Source organism: Trachypithecus francoisi, unplaced genomic scaffold (genome assembly GCF_009764315.1).
Source record: "Trachypithecus francoisi isolate TF-2019V2 unplaced genomic scaffold, Tfra_2.0 Lachesis_group9, whole genome shotgun sequence".
Classification (NCBI taxonomy): domain Eukaryota; kingdom Metazoa; phylum Chordata; class Mammalia; order Primates; family Cercopithecidae; genus Trachypithecus; species Trachypithecus francoisi.
The window spans coordinates 30,414,079-30,428,933 of record NW_022681474.1 but is presented as its reverse complement, the minus strand read 5'-3'; the positions used below and the strand labels follow the sequence as shown (position 1 = coordinate 30,428,933).

Genomic DNA, 14,855 nt, shown 5'->3' with positions numbered 1-14,855 from the left:
AGTTGATAATTGGCTGGATGCAGTGGCTCACACCTTTAATCCCAGTACTTTGGGAGGCCAACGCGGGAGGATCACTTGAGGTCAGGAGTTTGAGACCAGCTTGGCCAACATGGTGAAGCCCCATCTCTACAAAAATACAAAAATTAGCCAGGCATGGTGGCACAGTCCTGTAGTCTCAGCTACTTAGGAGGCTGAGGCAGGAGAATAACTTGAACCTGGGAGGTGGAGGTTGCAGTGAGCCAAGATTGCACCACTGCACTCCATCCTGGGTGACAGAGCGAGATCTGTCTCAAAATAAAAAGGTAGTTAATAAAGGAATTGGGGTATTTTCACAAACATCAGTTGCCTTGACTCAAATTTGCATCCTAGCATCTATCTTGTGCACCCTTCACAGGTGTGAGCAGCCACAAGCTCCATGTATCTTCATTTCATCCTCAATGCATTTCTTTAAAAACGTAGTGAGAGATATTTAAACTTCCAGGATCAAAGCCAATGATTTTAGAAAAGTTTTGGAGTAGAAGAGCATGGTGTCTCTTTGTATTGGTACATTCTCACACTGCTATAATTACATGAGACTGGGTAATTTATGAAGAAAAGAGGTTTAATTGACTCACAGTTCCACAGGCTATACAGGAAGCATGACTGGGAGCCCTCAGGAAACTTAACAATCGTGACAGACGGTGAAGGGAAAACAGATGTGGGTTTCACATGACAGCAGGGGAGAGAGAGTGAGAGCGACGGGGACGTGCCACACGCTTTTAGACCATCAGATCTCGTGAGAACTCATTATTATGGGAACAGCATGGGGGAAATCCACCTCTGTGATCTGGCTACCTCCCACCAGGTCCCTCTCCCAATTACAGTTCAACGTGAGATTTGGGTGGGGACACAGAGTCAAACCATATCACTCTTGTCAATTGTTCTTTTATAAACTCATGATGATACTGATGGAAATGAGAATCAATGGAGAAGCTGAGAATTACCCCGACTTAGTAAGATGGAGTCCTTTGAAAGGTTACAACCCATGCAGTTCATTGAGAGGTGGTGGGTGACTCATGGGAAATGATGCAGTTTCTCACGTCTGTAGGTCCTGGAAATGAACACTAGCATCATTACATATTACGATTGTTTGCGTTATTTTGAAACACATATTCACATACTTCAAAAAAAATTCAAAATTTCCTTTATTAATGATGTCCACATCTCCTAATCCATTTATACTGAGCCTCCTCACAGAGGAGGAGGAAGAATTTATTTATAGCTTGCAGTGCCCTACTTCTCATCCTTATAGAGGTGTGCCAATGAGAGAACATGCCTTTCCCAGCTCACTGGGGCTACCTGAGACCTCCTGCTCCTCTCCCACCCCACTGTCCCTTCTGTGCCGCCTCCTTCACCAGCACAGATCACAGCAACATCTCTTCTGTGCCTGTCGCCTCTTCTCCTCAGCCAGGGGGAGGGACATGTAATAAAATGGCAATGAGGCTGGGCACGGTGGCTAATGCCTGTAATCCCAGTGCTTTGGGAGGCTCAGCCAGGAGGATCACCTGAGGTCAGGAGTTCAAGACCAGCCTGCCCAACATGGCAAGACCCTGTCTCTACTAATAATATAAAAATTAGTCAGGTGTAGTGGCAGGCACCTGTAGTCCCAGCTACTTGGGAAATTGAGGCACAAGAATTGCTTGAACCTGGGAGGCGGAGGTTGCAGTGAACTGAGATTGCACAGTGGTACTCCAGCCTGGGCAACAGAGCAAGATTCTCTAATTTAAAAAAAGAAAAGAAAAGAAAAGACATGTGTTAGTCTGTTGTGTGTTGCTATAAAGGAATACCTGAGATTGGGTAATTCATAAAGAAAAATGATTTGTTCGGCTCACGGTTCTAATAGCTGGAAGTCTGGGCATCTGGTGAGGGTCTCACGCTGCTTTGACTCATGGTGGAAGGCAAAGGGAAGCCTGTGTGTGCAGAGATCACATGGAGATAGAGGGAGCAGGAGTGGTGGGATGTCAGGCTCTTCTTAACAACCAGCTTTCTTGGGGGATGAATAGAGTGAAAACTCCCCCACTGCCTCACCCCAGGGAGGGTGTTAATCTATTCATGAGGGATCTGCTCTTATGACCCAAACATCTCTCCTTGGGCCCCACTTCCAATGCTGGGATCAAATTTCAACATGTAATTTGAGGGGACAAACATTGAGACTATAGCAAGAGGGAAAAATAAAATGGGAAACTTCATTATCTTGGAGGCCACCTCTCCAGATTTGACTCCATCTATACTGTGCCTAGTTTTATTTTTGCCATCAGAGTCCCCAGGTTGTTGCCTTTTGTGCACTGTCCAGAGTTTTGGGCTGTATTCAGCGGGGCATAGGCTCTGGTGAGCTTTCCCCACCATCGTGGGTCTAGAACTCTCTGAAGCTTTAAACTCCTCTGACACAACTTGGCCTTTCTTCATGGGTGTGCCTTAATCAACCTCCTCAAAACTGTGTAATGGAACCCCAGCCCTACTGGTCAGCAGTTGAAAGGGTCATCGGGACAAAAGAATATCACAGCATCATTCCAGCTACCTTTTGAAGCAAAACAGTGCTCCCAGAATTATATATCACCACATTCCATCGTCAGCCAACAATCATAGAATGACCTGATGTATTTTTGCTTCTCCTCTCTTTGAATGCTAATTGTCCAGATCCATGATGATTAATAGAACTAAAATTCATTTGGCCAAAATCATCAGTAAAGAGATTAATTTAATTGTATGCACTTCAGTTGCCCTGTTTCCCCTTTGGCCTTTGGGTTCCTGGTACCCAAATTCTGAATTGAATATGGACTCTGTTTTGGGGCCAAGTGCTTTGCTTTTTTCTTTTTTTGTTTTCTCTTCTTTCTTTCTTCCTTTCCTTTCCTTTCCTTTAAATTCTGGGATACATGTATAGAACATGCAGGTTTGTTACATAGGTGTACATGTGCCATATGGTGGTTTGCTGCACCCATCAACCCGTCATCTAGGTTTTAAGCCCTGCATGAATTAGGTATTTGTCCTAATGCTCTCCTTCCCCTTGCCCCTACCACACAGGCCCTGGTGTGTGATGTTCCCCTCTCTGTGTCTATGTGTTCTCATTGTTCAACTCCCACTTACAAGTGAGAACATGCGGTGTTTGGTTTTCTGTTCCTGTGTTAGTTTGCTGAGCATGATGGTTTCCAGCTTCATCCATGTCCCTGCGAAGGACACGAACTCATCCTTTTTCATGGCTGCATAGTATTCCATGGTGTGTATGTGCCACACTGTCTTTATCCAGTCTGTCAGTGATGGGCATTTGGGTTGGTCTCCTCCCTTTTCTCACTTTATTTTTTCATTCCCGGCAGAATCCTAAAGCCTTTTTTTTCTAGCCCTGTGATATCAATTCTATTGCAACGACTGCTGTTTCTGTCTCCTGTTTGAAATTCCTTAAGTTTGATTCCTGATTCTCAGAGATTTCCCCTTTGTCTTCCAACAGGGGTATTACCCTTGACATAGTCCTAAACTAGAGATGCTAAATGCTGATGCTCCCAAGTGGCACAGTCAGAGAACATTTATATTTCCTTTGATATGTGCTTCTGCCAGTGAGTGTTTCCTCAGTCTCTAGAGCTGTCTAGGTGTTAAGTAAATAATTAATTGCATTGCTTCAGTGACAACCAAACTATCTGTTTGAACTTCTTAGGTTTCTCTGCTACTAAGATCTAACTGTCATGTTTCATTACCCTCTGCTGTTCCCAACGCCTTTCAAATAGTCTCAAGCAAGTTTTTAAATTTTAACTTGTTTTTAAGAGAGTCCTCTTCTTCCTCCATGCTATGTAATAACAGTAACTAAGGGCTGTGCATGTATTATTTCCTTCAGTCCTCGTCGTGACTATATGGTAAATACTTTTATTATTCCCTGTTGTACAGATGAAGAAATTGAAGCACAGAAAGAAGTAGGTAACTTGTCTAAGATTCTGCAGCTGTTAAGTTACAGAGCTGATTCAGATCCTAGCAGGTGGACACCAGAACCCTACTTCTTATCTTACTGTGGAATATGGCTTCCAATCTTAAAATTAGGGCAGTACGTGACACTCTGTGCTGGATCTAAATATCTTACTTTTTTTTTTTTTTAATCTCTTTAAAGGACTGGTCATTCATTTTCCTGAGAGATACCTCCTTACTTGGTGAAAGTTTAGATGTGAGTCTAGTGAAAGCGTTTGTGTTCACTTGAATCCTGCCCACATCTATGACTCGAGTTTCCAATGTAGGTCTCCTGAGGTCAGTTCGGCAGGCTTGGTGGGCTCACCTCGCTCTTCCCCACACAGTAATTCTGCACACTGTCCAGGCAGGGTTCCTTACTGCACCTGTCATTACTATTTCACGGTCTTGCTGCTTAAAATTTTTCAGCAAAGGGGGTGCTGATTTTCCTGGTCTTTCCCTCTCTAATTTGTTCACATTTCCCGTGGTCAACCTGGGGATAAGTCTTCCATTTACCAGGAAAGGTTATGTTCATGATCTGTGTACTGCCTTCAGAGTTCAGAGACTGTCTCTCAATAGTTTTTTGATTGCCATAGATAGAGGTAGTCTTGGAGAATATACAGAGGGAGGAGCTCCTGCCCTTCCCCTCTGACCTCCAGACCCTATTCTAGGGCTTGTCAGATTTAACATGCATCCTGGTCACCTGGGGGTCTTGTTAAGACGCAGTTTCTGATCTGGTAGCCTGGGGTGGGGCCAGAGAGCCTGCATTTCTAAGAAGCTCCCAGGTGATACTGTTGCTGCTGGCCTGATTAATTAGGGTGAATTTTGCTTTTCGCCTACTGCTGCTGGTTCAGATGCAGATGCTGTGAGGTCTGGTGCTGTGCACACAGGGAGAAGCCTTGTTGCTCTGTTTGAAGGGGTTCAGTTGCCATTGCCCTCTTCGGTTAGTGATTGTGAATTGGCTGCCATTTATTTTGATTTTCTACTTTTCTTGGCGTTGTATTTCAGTTTTGTGCTTTCTCGTGTATGCCTTATAATCATGGCTTAGAAACTTTTGGTTTCCTCTTAATCTTTCTGCTGTTCAGGATTTGCTCGCGGTATTTCAGGTTTTGGTTTGTCTGTTTTGATCAACAGATTTGTTATGATTATTAGCCTTTAGTCTGAAATTCCTCTAGGAAAATTAACTTTATCTGAAACTCTTTAGGCCCAACACGTTCTTTTCCTATTTTGGATCTATTACTGGTATAAGGCAGTATTTCTTAAATCTGTTAGCAATTGGATTATAACAGAACAGACTTAATGGAGAATATTCATTTTATTCTTTTTGTCATATTAGATCACATTTTCTCTTCAGGCAAATAGTATTTCCTGTGTCTCTATATGAAAAATAGAGGGAGGGCCGGGTGTGGTGGCCGAAGCCTGAAATCCCAGCACTCTGGGAGGCCAAGGCAGGCGGATCACTTGAGGTCAGGAATTCGAGACCAGCCTGGCCAACATGGTAAACTATGTCTCTACTAAAAATACAAAAATTAGCCGGTGTGGTGTCAGGCGCCTGTAATCCCAGCTACTCAGGAGGCTGAGGCAAGAGACTTGCTTGAACCTGGGAGGCAGAGGTTACAGTGAGCTAAGATCATGCCAGTGTACTCCAGCCTGGGGAACAAGAGCGAAGCTCCATCTCGAAAAAAAAAAAAAAAAGAGGAAGAAAGTCATGTAAGCATGGTATATTAATACAAACTTTTTAGTAATAGTTCTACTGAAGAAAAGATCTAGAGACTTTCCAGAATCAAGAATGCCTGTGCAGGTGGAGGCTTGGACATTTCAGCCCCCTGGTGTCGTTAACAGAACATTCCACCTCTACCCACTGTGGCCTGTGTACAGCACAACACTGCACAGTGGGATCTGGTGGCAGCCAAAGCAGGTTTATGTAACTGTCCTTCAGAAGTATTCCCTATTATTTGCTTTTTCTTTGTATTCCTTGCTCAGAAACCCTTTCAGCTTATGTGTATGGCACATTGGAAGTATCAGAAACTTAGAGCCTGTTACGTGGAGAAATCCCCATCTCTTTATATCCTGTGAAGCAGGATAGTGTAGAAGATGAGAGATGAGCCTCTGGGACAAGATGGCTGCCTTCCAGTCCTGTGACGCCCTTTAGTAGTCACACGACATGGGAACAATTCAAATTTTCTGTGGGCTTCAGTTATTCATCTGAAAATTTAAGATGATAGAAACACCTACTTTCTAGGTTTGTTTTGAGGGTTAAACAAAATAATCTGTGCAAAGACGTAGGCCAATTCCTGGCACCTAGTATGGTTTTAATAAGAAATATTTATTGCGCAGCATAGTGGTGCATGCCTGTGGTCTCAGCTGCTTGGGAGACTGAGGCAGGCGGATCACTTGAGCCCAGGAGTTAAAGACCAGCTCAGGCATAGTGAAACCTCATCTGTAAAAATAAAAAAAGAGACTGGGTGCAGTGGCTCACACCTGAATTCCCAGCGCTTTGGGAGGCTGAGGCAGGAGGAGTGCTGGTTTGAGACCAGTCTGGGCAACGTAGTGAGACTCTATCTTTACAAAAAATAAAAATAAAAATAAATAAAATAAAGTAAAACAAGCCAGGCATGGTGGTGTGTGCCTGTAGTCCCAGTTGCTTAGGAAGCTGAGATGGGAGGATTGCTTGAGTCTGTGAGTTAGAGATTACAGTGAGCTATGGTTATACCACTGCACATTCTGGGCAGGGCAACATAGTCCAGAAGAAGGAGGAGGAGGAGGAGGAAGGACAAGGAAGGAGGAGGAAGGAGGGAGGAGGAGGAGAAGGAGAAGAAGGAGGAGGAGGAGGACTTACCTGTTAACTAAACATAATAATAAGATAAACATGAAACGTACAAATATCAGTAGGCTTCTGCTGTTTTTGAACCTCAGTGTTCAAAACACTTACTAGATTATCTAGAAGTTTATAATCTAAAATAGGTAATGAAGCCATGAACACAAATGTTGGAAATTCTGGGTTATTCCTGAATTAACTGTTTACTGTTTAGTTTATGATTATAAAATCATTGTATACATAGGAATGTATTTCCTTGGCTCCTACAATGTGTATATGTATAGGAAGATGGTAAGAGTGTAAGTGTCATAGTCCTCCTTGGAAATAATTTTTGGCTGGGTGCCGTGGCTCACGCCTGTGATCCCAGCACTTTTTGGCAGGCTGAGGTGGGTGGATCACCTGAGGTCAGGAGTTCAAGACCAGCCTGGCCAACATGGTGAAACCCCCATCTCTACTAAAAATACAAAAATTAGCCGGATGTGGTGGCAGGCACCTGTAGTCCCAGGTACTTAGGAGTCTGAGGCAGGAGAGTCACTTGAACCTTGGGAGTTGGAGGTTGCAGTGAGCCGAGATTGTGCCACTGAGTGACAGAGCAAGACTGTCTCAAAAATAATAATAATAATAATAATGATAATTTTTTTTTACTCAGTGTTTTCAAAGCCTTTGGGAAAAGTGACACTTGGTTTGAAACTGTTTCATAAATATTGTTGAGGAAATACAAAATATTATTTTTCTATATTATCATAATGCTATATGGGTTTTATTCTTGTATTTAATGATCAAGAAATATAATAGACCAAGTTGTTACCATGGCAGAAATACAACAATAGAGGACTTCAAGCCGTGATCAGAAGTATTTAATTTTGTCTTCATTTTGAAAATGTATTATTCTTAAGCCTCATTTTAGCCACCAAAACATCTCAATGACAGTTTCTGTTAAACTTCCTTCTGCATTTAAAAGTATTTTCTAGGAAGTATGTTGAAACCAAGTGTCAGGCTTTTAGTACATTTTCCTACATGACAAGTCTTATCTTCAGTGAAACCCAACTTTTTGAAAAGTAAAGTAATAAAGTCAAATAGTGTGTGCATAGGTGAGGGAGGGAGCAGGGAGAAGACTTGGGTGTTAAAAAGCAACTAAAACACTTCATAGTTTAAGCCAAAACAAGAGCAAAAATTCATCTTGTGGATATTCAGACAGTTCGCGACTTGTTCTGTCTGGCTAGGAGGTACAAGAGAAACTAATAATAAATCTTTCTGTATATTTCACATTTTTAGCTTGAGCATTTCAGCACTATTCTGCCCTCCTTTGTGCTAAATCTTATATGCTGCCCAAAGACTGCTTATAGAGGTAATTTGAATAAACAGGCATTTATTATAAGACTGTCATTATTTTTCCATAAAACTGTAGCACAACACAAAGCCTCCCACATAAAGCAGAGCGAAAAGTAAGTGCTTGAAACTAAATGTGAGTGTTAGTGTGTTTATTAGAATTCTCATATCTTTTGTTGCACTTTGATGGAAGGCTTGTAGGAATTAGAGTTGGCTCTGGAGGATTTTATATCGATAACTGTAAAACCGAAAGTCATAATGAAATTCATGAGAATGTGATGGATTTAAAATTATAACCCTTGTATGTAAAAGGTAAATGTGATCTTTATTGGAATCACAGTTGGCTTTTTATGCCATTGGTCAATCTTAAATATTTATTTTCCGACTTCATTTCTGGGCATAAATCACAAATCTGTTCATTCAGCTGAGTTTTACGGTATACCAGCTATGCCAGGCACTGTTCTGAGCACACAGACATTCTTGCTCTTGTGCCATTTATGTTCTAATGGGAGAAGATGGACCAAAACCATATTTATAGTAAATTAGTAATAAATAATAAAATACCTTGTATAGTTGTTAGAGGGCGATATGTCTATGGAAGAAAGTACAGTGGAATGGGATAAGTGGATGGAGAGCTGGGGACACGGACAGGATAGATTTTGAATTGGGGTCTTGGTGGCCCCATTCTGAGCAAACTCTGAAGTAAGGTAGTTCCCCATGCCCCCTTCTACTTAGCTACAGAACACCCAGGGATTATTTTATTTTGACCTCTTATTTTTATTGCACTCTTGTCATAGTTTTGAAGTAGAGTGAGATGAGTATTTTAGTCAGTCTATATAAGCATAGGGTAAATAGTTGCGTGGGAAAAAAAAGGTGCTGTTTCAATAAGCTTCCCACTCCTTTTTTCTTTTCTTTTGTTTTCCTTCCTTCCTCCTCTCCTCTCCTCTCCTTTCCTCTCCTCTCCTCTCCTCCCCTCCCCTCCTCTCCCCTCCTCCCTTCCTTTCCCTTCCTTTCCCTTCCCTTCCCTTCCCTTCCCTTCCCTTCTCCTCCCCTCCCCTCCCCTCCCCTCCCCTCCCCTCCCCTCCCTTCCCTTCCCTTCCCTTCCCTTCCCTTCCTTCCCTTCCTTCCCTTCCCTCCCCTCCCCTCCCTTCCCTTCCCTTCCTTCCTCTTTTTCACTTTCTTTCTCTTTCTCTCTCTCATATAAATCAATGCTTTATTGATAATACTTTTTTCCTATTATAAAAGCACAGAAGAAAGGAAATCTGTACCCAAGTCAGAGCTTGTTACAAACTTCTAAGTTGCTGTACTTTTTATATAGTTCGATTCCAAGTGAACTTTAGTTTTATAGACAGATTTGTCACTCTCAAACACAAAAATCCAGATCACTAATATCATTCTAAGATTATAGGCCAGATATAATAGCATGGTTTTTTTTTTTTTCATTTTATGCTTAGAACAACAAAATAGTGGTGCTACAATGTGATAAGTAGATATCCTTTTATAACAGGTGTCTGATGTCACAAATACCTGAAGATTTCCTTGGATTCGTCTTGCAGTAAATCAAATGAATAAGTGTGTTTCTTTTCAGTGAACAAAAAGCAATCTGGATACTTACTGCAGACTCCAGTAATTCTGATATTTTTATCAGGGTAGTAAGAGTAACAAATCTAGGCAATAGCATCAAAATGTTTGGGGGGAACTGTGGAAGGAACTTTCCTGTGAAGCAGTACAGGTACACCAGAGGTAAAAGCAGTCTCCATTTTGTACTTACCTCATGATATGCCATTTTATTTTATTTTATTATTTATTTTTTATGGAGATGGAGTCTCCCTCTGTCAGCCAGGCTGGAGTGCAGTGGCGCGATCTCGGCTCACTGCAACCTCCGCCTCCTGAGTTCAAGCAATTCTCCTACCTCAGCCTCCCGAGTAGCTGGGAGTACAGGCACACACCACCCCACCTGGCTAATTTTTTGTATTTTAGTAGAGACAGGGTTTCAGCATGTTTCCCAGGCTGGTCTCGAACTCCTGAGCTCAGGCAATCTGCCCACCTTGGCCTCCCAAAGTGCTAGGATTACAGGTGTGGGCCACCGCGCCCAGCCATGATCTGCCATTTTAATGTTTGTGCCAATATGTACAAATCAGTAGCAAAAGTGAACAATACTTGATCAGAACAACACGTCTCTCCAATATCTAATTTAATATTTGACATTAATCCAAATATTAGACATCAATCCAAATAAGAATGGCTTTTATCATTAATGCAGTATGACTGTTATGTGAATATGTAGTGTGTTGAAACTAATTTGGTTAATCTCCACCTACCTGTTTCTCTCTTTTCTTCTCTCACCTATCATGAACATTCATTTTCAGCAGATTGTCTTTTCATGTGTAAGGTACCACCCATCTATATTTAAATTATTAAAACCAATTTGATAGTCATCAGCCTTAAGAAAAATTATACTTAAATTTTATGTTGGACATTTAGAATATAAAAAATATTTTATGGTTATTCTCTCTTTTTTTTTTCCTAGATGGAGTCTTGCTCTGTCGCCCAGGCTGGAGTGCAGTGGTGCAATCTTGGCTCACTGCAACCTCTGCCTCCTGGGTTTGAGCCATTCTCCTACTGGGATTACAGGCACCCCCCCACCATACCTGGCTAATTTTTAAATTTTTGGTAGAGATGGAGTTTCACCATGTTGGCCAGCCTGGTCTGGAACTCCTGACCTCAGGTGATCCGCCCGCTTTGGCCTCCCTGAGTGATAGGCTTACGCCCATCCATATGCTTATTCTTTGTGACTGTTATTTAAAATATACTTATATACCACATTTCATTGATTTCAGTAATTATTTTCACAATAGTAATACATATTGCTGTTCAAGTAAATGTTTATTCATTCGCACAGAATGCGCACTAACACGTAAATAAGTAAAGAGTTGAAGGTTCAAAACACAATGCCTGAGGGCATGGCCATTAACAGGCTTTTTTTTTTTTTTTTTTTTTGTCAGTATAAGAACATCACACCTCGTATTTCAAATCATTTTTTCAGTGCTTGTATGGTTTTGGGTGCTCTTCTAGGCACTGATGTTATTGCCTCAAATCTTTTTCTACTCATTTAGCTTTGTTTTATTTTTTGTTTGTTTGTTTTTGTTTTGTTTTTTAGAGAGGATCTTGCTATGTTGCCCAGGCTGGACTCAAACTCCTAGCCTCAAGTGATCTTCCTGTCTCAGCCTCCCAAGTAACTGGGATTACAGGTGCAAACTGCTGCACCTGGCTTGTTTTTTTGTTTTTTTAGTGGTACATGTCTGTATCAGAGTCAAAAAGTAGATTATTTGGGGGACCATGTTGACAGAATGAAAAACTTGTATGCATCAACTATGAATTAATTTTGAAAATATACTGTGCCAGCATTCTAATCAAAATACACTTTTTGTTTTTTATACATAAACATTTGTTACAAATCATAAACACATAAACATATTTGGGGAATAAGAAGAAAATCTGAAACAGAACAGAATGAAAATACCCTACATCTCATAATTACATTACATGAACTGAGGCAATAATGTTAACCAATTTCAAGATCATTTGGGGAAAAGGTGTCATATATGTCTACCTTCTTCCATGTAAATTAAAGCTGAGAATTTGCTATAGTTGTTTTAACCTTTTTAAGATAAACGTAAAAGAATCTTTGCATGTAGTTAACAATGACTGTTTTCTTAAATGTACAATCTTAAATAGAAATTTTATTAACATTTTATCGACACTTTAAATGGGCTACATTACTTTGGTTAAAATGAATGAAACTTTTTATAAAACCATACAACAAAATTTGCCTACTTTCAATAAGGAGTTACTAATTAAATGCATAGAAAGGAATTTGAAATAGTATTATGCTTTTCTAATTATGTAAATTATCCAATTGACACACATTTTTCCCAAGACCTTCACCCAATGCAAATTGATAGACACAGCTTTATTCTTCCCTTCCAACATGGTTTTATAAATTCTTGTGAAATATTTTTTAAATGAAGCAGATACTTACTTACTTACAATTCTGGTTTGGCTATAAACATTCTTCTATTTTCTTTTTAAAGCTAGGAGACACACCAACTTTAGTTCACGGCCTGAATTCCAGGTTAATAAGCTACAAAATCATTTTTAATGTGCCTTTTGGCTTTTACTTACATATACCATCTTTGTGTTTGATTTTCCTCAGTCCTGAATTGAGAATCCTAACAGATGCGCCCAGTGTCTGTGGTCCAGGCCTGTTCTGCACATCATCCTCATTCAGTTTATATTAGACTTCTCAGAGATTCTGCACAGAGAGCTTTGAGATGACCAGATTTGACGTCTGCCACTTTTTGTAGCCTGTGTCTCTGCCTATTCCAGGAGCATAATTAGTCATCACGAAGTGTGGATTGCATGGACTGGGGATGAGAGAGTCCTTGAAGTTCCAATTCACAACCGTAAACAGACAGCAGAGCAACAGCTACCCGAGTTCATGTTTTACCGGCATATTCTTTTGATAAGCTCATCGGTAGAGTGGAAAGAATGCAGACTTTCGAGTTAGACAGACAGGCTTTTGAATACCAGCTAAGCCACATGCCAGATGTGTGACCTTTGGGAAATTACCTCACCTTTCATTGTCTCAGTGTTCTCATCTGTAAAATGAGGATAATGATACCTTTCTTGCAGGGATGTTTTGAGGGTGAGTAACAGTGTATGTGAACCGTGTCACACATGCCTGTCATGTGAAAAGAACTCACTATGTCCTCATCATCCTTATGCCACAGTTTGTTGTCTGTGGTTTAAAGACGGACTGTTTAGATTCTGTTCTCTTCTGCACTTTATCATGAGCAAGCTCAGCTGGAAATGAGCTACAGAGCCATCTACTTATATATGCACTTGTAAGTGTATTTCGCCAATTGTGATAGAAATTTCTTTATTGAAGGGGTAAATGAAACTATCCTATTGCAGAGGCATACGAATAAACCTAACTCGGTTTGCATCCCTAAATTGCTTGGCATGTAAGTAGATTTTGTATTCCAAATACCAACCAGCCAACTAAAAATGTTGTGAACTTAGGCCTAACCCTAGAAGGAGGGTACAGGACGGGATGGTGCATCTGAGCTGTGGTCTTTTAAAGTCCAGGGGAGACTCTAGAGCTTCTCCAGTGGGAACGGCAGAATGGATTCAAGGGCCTGACTGCAAAAATGCTGTTTGTAGGACCACTGGACAATTTTGCAGTAAGAATGATTGAAATTATGTCTTTATTTTTAACCTTCTTTGAAGGATGCTTCTACCTTTGAAGACAATGACCGCGAATAACGTAATTTAGGGAAAATTTTCCAAATAAAGTCATTTGCCTCTGAATGTTCTTGGCACCCTACATGGGTGTACACTCCACAGGTGTAGAGTGAAGTGAGCTTGCTTGTAAGGGTTAGATTATAAACTTATAACCTAGGCCCAAAATCAAATATAGTCAAAATTTAAGGATATCACATTAGAGATGGCATATTTTTTCCCACTAATTCAAATATACCTAGTTTTTTTTCCCTAGAGAGTTAATTTATTATTTTTTTTTTGTAGTTAGGAAAGGTTTTTAAGAATAAGAAAGGAAACACTAGACTCTCACTTGGCAAAGTGTCTCACGCTCTAGGAATGACTCCAGAGCTGAGATCTCCTAAGGAAATAGTGAATTTACATCCCTTCCTATAGTTCTGGTTATCTTGAGGGACCAGGCAGGCTAGGACACTCTATTTGCATTTTTTTTTTTTTTGAGACAGAGTCTCACTCTGTCATCCAGGCTAGATCGCAATGGCACGATCTCAGCTCACTGCAACCTCTGCCTCCCGAGTTCAAGCAATTCTCCTGACTCAGCCTCCCGAATAGCTGGGACTACAGGTGCCCACTGACACACCCAGCTCAGTTTTGTATTTTTAGTAGAGACAAGGTTTCACCATGTTGGCCAGGCTGATCTCAAACTCCTGACCTCAAGTGATCTGCCTACCTCAGCCTCCCGAAGTGTTGGGATTATAAGTGTGAGCCACCACGCCAGGCCCCATGTACTACTCTTGGGTAAACCCAAGTCATTTGTGTTGTTTTCACTTCAATAACCTTGACATGCTATCCTTAGTTGTTTTCCTCTTTCCTTATCATATTCAAGGAAGTCTGATCTGTGGTTTCTATCCAAATACTAGTTCTTATTCCTGGATTTACATGTACCGCTGGGCTTTTGTTTTCCTGTTCTTTCTTGTGCAGAAAGCTCCTGATCTTTTAAATCCAAACTTATTTATTATAAGTAGGTGCAAACCTCTGACTTGGTTAGATTTTCTGCTCTAGTCATGCCAAGCATTTACATATTGAAATACATATTGCTTTATTATAAATTATTTTTTCTCGCTTTCATATATTATTTTTAGTTAGGGCGATGTATTAATTTGGAAGGGAGAATTATATTGGTAAGTTATGTTAGCTATTAATTCCATTTCAGGATATAAATGGGATATTATGGCATATTTATTGTAATAGGGAGAATTGAGAGTTGCTGTCTTACAGAACAAGGGAAAGTTGCCAGAGAATTGATACTGGACAGCAGTGTGGAGAAAGGTTGAAGGTGGTAGTGAATGACCACCTGGAGACAGGTGGTTTTATCAAGGGTCAGGGAACTGGAAATGGCATTAGGGCAAGAACAGCATAGTCCCCCACTTCCCCCTCTTCGTCTTTGCTCATCCTTTTCCCTCCA

The 14,855-nt window shown here is 40.8% G+C and overlaps 1 protein-coding gene across 2 annotated transcripts in view; it reads left to right on the top strand.

The window, feature by feature from the left end:
• MPP7 (membrane palmitoylated protein 7) overlaps positions 1-14,855 on the top strand; it is a 303,028-nt gene that overhangs the window by 268,143 nt on the left and 20,030 nt on the right. The gene's annotated exons all lie outside the window — the stretch shown is intronic.